Consider the following 6,128-nt stretch of genomic DNA (forward strand, 5'->3'; position numbering starts at 1 on the left):
GTGACAGCTCTTTGGATCTTATATTGAGAGTCGACAGCAACTGATTCCAAATGCAAATGTCACACCTAGAATCAACTCCAGACCTTTTACCTGCTTAATTGATAATGAAATAACGAGGGAATAGCCCACACCTGTCCATGAAATAGCTTTTGAGTTGATAGTCCCATTACTTTTAGCCCCTTAAAAAGTGGGAGGCACATATAGAAACCGTTGTAATTCCTACACCGTTCACCTGATTTGGATGTAATTACCCTCAAATTAAATCTGAAAGTCTGCAGTTAAAGCACATCTTGTTTATTTCATTTCAAAGCAATTGTGGTGGTGAACAGAGGCCAAAATATGAAAATTCTGTCAATGTCCCAATATTTATGCACCTGACTGTATGTGATCTGTGACAATATATCACTTTTTTACAATTACTGAGGAGTGGTGCCTGTTGTTTCCTGAGGGGCTGTTCAGCTCGGTATGGGAATTTGTTTATTATGCCTTACTTAGGAGGGCACCCTCGAGATTACCAATGAATTTATCCAGAGTGCCGGACTGAATGCCCTGGGGGCAATAATACAGTTTGGCCGCAATGCCTGATTGCTGTGCTGTTGCAGGTTTTATTTTTAACGTAATCTATGCTGCATGCAGCATAGTACAGCGTAACTTGCGCTGGGGGAACTAATACTATTTGGCCACCTTGCTTAGAGTTCGCAAGAAAGCATGGCGGAGCCGCACCTGTCTGGAGGGAGATTCTATGTATTTTTTTAGCATTTAGTCAATTAACAAAAGTAGCCCTCCTCAATTCCAGAGATAATCTGTGCTTTGTTTGATAAGTGGTAAAAAAATTCGGGAAAAAATCCATTTTGGGTAAATACTTTTTGAAGCTACAGTACTATAACACTTTATAACTATATGAGCTGGGAAGTCTTGGAGTGCATTAAACCTGCGAAGCAGCCAAACCACAATATAAGAGTATACACTTTCTAGGCATATAGATAATATAATAGAAAAGTAGCCCTTTCCTTCAAAGCATACATATCAAGGACGGAGATGTGGAAAGTTGTAAAAATCAGGACAACAGAGTCCCCTGTGTCCCTTATCCCCTGTCATTCAAGCCTCTAGCCCCCCTTATTCCAGCCTCCAGCCCATCATTCCAGCCTTTAGCCCCGTGTCATTCCAGCCTCCTCTGTCCCCTCCAGACCCCTGTCATTCCAGCATCCAGTCCTCTCTCCCCTCTAGCTCCCTGTCTTTCCAGCCCCCTCTGTCCCCTCCAGCCCCCTTTGATTCCAACCTCTAGCCACATGTCCCCTCCAGCCCCCTGAGTAACCACAACAGCCAACCCGCTCCCCGACCCCCTCCAATATACCTTTATTTTTGCAGCCAGACTGATCCTCTTCCTTTGAGGCAGGTCGGTGTTCTGCTGCTCCAGCCATGGAAGCTAGTTTTATGTGCTCTGCATGCTCCTCTCTTCGGCTCTTCATTATCTTCCTGAGCACAGAGAGTGGGAGCCGCGTGACGTCATCCCTGGAGAATCCCGGTACCACTCTGCACAGAGCAGCGGGGGAGGGAATCTGTTCTAAGCTTCATCTTATATTGAAAAGAGGGGGAGGGGCAGAGCGACAGAGCCTTGGGATGCCCCTAAACATTCTAATCACCCTAGGCATTTGCTTATAATACCTATGCCTAGGGCAGGCTCTGCCTATCAAGAGGGAGACCACAGACATGCCTGTACAGCAGATTGTGGAAGCTTCATGCTTCCAGCTTTACCTACCCATGTTGAAGATTCTACAGATGAGGTTATACTAAAATATGGCATGGTACCAGCTACATGGCAATTTAAAAGTCCTATATAGATACAAAACAAAAAAGACAGCTGCTGTGTGTTTCACCATTGCAAATTTGTACCATTTTGTTAAGATGTCAGCCTCTGCTTGCAAACAAGCTCATGTTAAGGTGTTAGCCTTTTTATATGGGAGGTTAGTACATTTGATTTTAACATAACGTGATGGTGCTTGAAGCACACATGTCAGTGTCAGATTTGCAAAATATTGGGATCATTAGTGCTGAGCTTTAATCTTAATTGTATTGATTCAAATATGAAGTTTTAACACCCCCAATTTGGTAGGATGTCAGAGCATGGATCGTACCTGCTTGTGACTGTATTGCCAGATGGATCAGGGCCGTTCCTCTTCTAGACTCCTCCTAGCACGGCAGCGTGACAGGGGACCCCACAGGAGCCATCGCAGAAACCAGACCAATATAAAGAAATGGGAAGTTTATTACTATGGATCACTTCTCCAATAGGACAATTCTAAATGAACATTAGAACATGCAATATTGTCGCAATACAAAAGGTACACATACAGGGCATACTTGCCGAAATTCAGCTCTCTCCTTCTGGGAGGGAGCTGAATGTCTGTGTGTAGTGGGGGGCGTGGCCAGGTATTTACGAGGCATTGGGGGTGGGGGCGGGGCCACGCAATTGCATCATCCTGGCCCCGCCCCCTCTTCACAATGCCAAAAATATTGCGTCATTGCCCCCCCACACTGCGGGGGTTTCTATGAGGTAGAGGGGGGGCAGGCAGCAGCCGGGAGGATTGCCTGCCTTTCCGGGGGGTCGGGAGCGGCACCTGATATTCGGGAGGCTCCTGACCAAATCGGGAGGGTAGGCAAGCCTGATACAGTGTATCACATTATTAAGCTTAGGTTCACTACATACTGTATACTTCTAATAAAACCTCACATGAACATATGAATGTCAACCTGCTCCCTCTATTGTGTTAGATGTAGTTAAACTAAATATAACAATTTGCGGTTGTAGCTGGCAGAATCTCTAATGGTTCAACTATAAAATCAATAGAAAGCACAAAGGACCTTATTCAGAGGCGGCCGTACGGTCTACGACCGCACGGCCGCCTCTATGTTTGGCCAGTGCGCATACGCACGAGGGAGCCGACTCCCTCGTGCGCATGCGTGAGACCCGCTACGATCGACAGCGCCAGTCGTAGCGGGTCTCTTTCCAAAGGGGGTGAGCTGTCGATGTTGATTGACAGCTCGCCCCGTTTGGAAGGTGGGTCGGGGGGTTAGCAGCCCAAACGGAGGTGTTCCCATGGGAACGCCTACCGTTTGGGGGAGGCCCCACTGACATCACTAGTGATGTCAGTGGAGAGCTTCTGGCTCTGATAGAGCCAGAAGCTCTCCGGGGCTTACGACAAGTGAGACCCTAGGGTCTCGTCGTAAGCCCCGATGGTCGCGATGGTCTCTGACCATAAACTGTTTTACTGAAATCCTATCCTCCCAAGATACTTCATACTATAAATACACCGATTTACCCAGCTGCTCTACATCGGATTTCAAATTTTAAATATACAGTAGGAATTAGAATAACTGAATTGTGTATACACTTTTTCAAACATATCCCAAATAATAAATGCTGTTATCAATAAACATCTGTATTTTTTATAAAAGGAGACCAAAATATTGAACTTTGTGGTTTGTGCTCTGCACATACAGGTGTAAGTGGGTTTTGTGTTAGTGTCAGAAGAGTAAATACAAAAGGTATAAGTAATATATATCTATTTGAACCCTCGATGTGTTTCTTTCTTTAGTGACTCCACCCAAACCTCTGATGATTGCAGACTCATCGAAGTGGACTTGGGAACATTTTGGTAAGTAAGTGATCTTTGTTCCTCCTGAATTACTTTTTATTTATTATTCAGCCTTTATCTCATAAGTCATCCTTTTCTACTGGCCTTCCAGTTTGCATTGTTTCATTACACAAATAGACAACAATTTCGAATAAGTAACCTATTTTATTTGACAGGAACTCTTCTCCTTCTAAGGTGATGAATTGCTTACAGGAAGCATGAAACATTGTTTACAACCAAAAGGTTACAAGTTAACTTACATGAGCACAAGATTGGTTTCACTTGATTCTAACAAATTTGCTAATTCATCACCGGGTTGCCTAGTTGTGTCAAATCATTTTTAAACATGCTTAAAAATCATGAGACATGGCTGTCGATCAGCCGACCAATGTTGAAGTGTGTTGCTAAGATCATAGCTGGTGACTGATATCCAGTCCTGGTAGCTCAGCACACCACATGCTGCAACTGTCAGTCAGGCACATGCCAGCATCAGTGGCACTGTCAGGCAGCCGGAGGGTTAACAGCTGCTGCAGCCATGTAGTGGCAGAGGTCCTGGGCGTGGTGGCGGGGCTAGATCTGATATATCCTAGTACCGTACGCTGATGTGGTAGGAGCTAGCATGGCGATGGGGCTGGATCCTGGAGGATTCAGGGCCTCATTCAGAGGCGGTCGGAGGATGCAAGTGGTCGCTCAGAAACTGGGTGGCCGCTTGCATCCTGACCGCCCGCCTCTGTTGCGGTCGTTAGAGCTGTGGGTGTTAACCCACAGCCTAACGACCGCTCCGGTGATGGTCGCGATGGTCAGAGACCATCGCGACCATCGGGGCTTACGACGAGACCCTAGGGTAGGGTCTCCCTTGTCGTAAGCCCCGAAGAGCTTCTGGCTCTGTCTGAGCCGGAAGCTCTCCACTGACATCACTAGTGATGTCAGTGGGGCCTCCCCCAAACGGTAGGCGTTCCCATGGGAACGCCTCCGTTTGGGCTGCCACCCCCCGGCCCGCCTTCCAAACGGGGCGAGCTGTCAATCAACATCGACAGCTCACCCCCTTTGGATCGAGACCCGCTATGACCGGCGTGGTCGGTCGTAGCGGGTCTCACTCATGCGCATGACGGCGCCGGCGCCGTCGTGCGCATGCCCTGTGGGGGGCCATCGACCCGGTCCGAGCGCATCGGCGCTAACGACCGGGTCTGAATGACCCCCTCAGACACTGTCAGCCATTACTGCAGAGTTCGGCTATAAGTTCAGCTGTGGTGGGTTTTCACTGCTGTCTTACGTGCATTATAGCGGCATGGCCCATTTGAAAAATGGCGCTACGAGCTACGATTGGCTGGCTTGTGTTGCTATTTTTTAATTCAAGATGACTGCAGTGAGCCAATCACGACTCACCGCATCATTGCCTGGCCCCCTTGGGATGGCTGATAATAGCCATCGCTGGGCAGTGGATGGGAAATCCATTGGCGTGGAAGGAGCAGAGAAGAGCTCCTGAAAAAAGAACATGCTGGAAGTGCTGAGGCCAAGCAAAGGAGTTTAAACAGGCCGTCGACCACCAGGTGAAGATATGTTCAATAAAGTATTAAAACATTTGGAGTCCTGTCTTATTTTAATATTTCCTTTACAGGCAGACTACAGACATGAATGGGTCCTTAATGTCTGGGCATGCTGGCACTTCCATCATGCCGGAGCAGGCTTGCTGGTAGCTGTGGTCTGCTTGAAAAGAACAATTTTAATTCTTTCAATACTATTGCACCCATCGCCACCAGGTTCCTTGAGAGGTGAATCATTTTATTTTTGGGGTCTCCACTTTCCAAGGAATTCCAGCCTTGGGCTGACCAGTTAGGGGCTGGTTAATGTGATAGCATGCTATGTGTCCCCCTACTATGGCTATACACCCTGGCTGGTTCAACCTGGTACTGGTTATTGGAAAATAGGGAGAACCCAAAATTGTTTTTAAAACCTATTTTCCATAGCTAGACCATTCTCATAGGTCCGGGGAGATTTAAATTTTTTTTGACAATTAATGTTTTAGTCTCTTTAAAAAACATCATAAAGCAGGAACATAACGTTCATGGGTGCATGAGGAGCTGTTGCTAGGGGTTGTACAGTGACACAATCCTTTCAGCAGACTGTTGCAGTAGATGCAGATTTGTGGTCTGCTGAAAAATTGGACAAGTGTGTAGGCATAGATTGGTTGAAGAACCTGTGACCAGATCTGCAGTAGGATTGCATAAACAGTTCATCTCGAGTTGGATTTCCTGAGGATTGGACAAGTGTGTACCAAGGTTTAGTATAGTGCTCACAGGTACCTGGCTGTTTGTCCTTTGATTGACAGCTTTAAGGTGCCTAGCCTGTGAGATCCCACTCTTCCTCTGCTGTAGGCTGTGTCAGGAACATGTAGTTGTTTACTGCCCCTATGCAAAATATACTGTAATGACCCTTGTAGCCAGTGAGCATTTCATTTCCTTCCTCAGGACAATGCACTATAGTCTATAAACT

This window comes from Taudactylus pleione, unplaced genomic scaffold, assembly GCF_031769625.1.
Source record: "Taudactylus pleione unplaced genomic scaffold, aTauple2 ptg000155l, whole genome shotgun sequence".
NCBI classification, from domain to species: domain Eukaryota; kingdom Metazoa; phylum Chordata; class Amphibia; order Anura; family Myobatrachidae; genus Taudactylus; species Taudactylus pleione.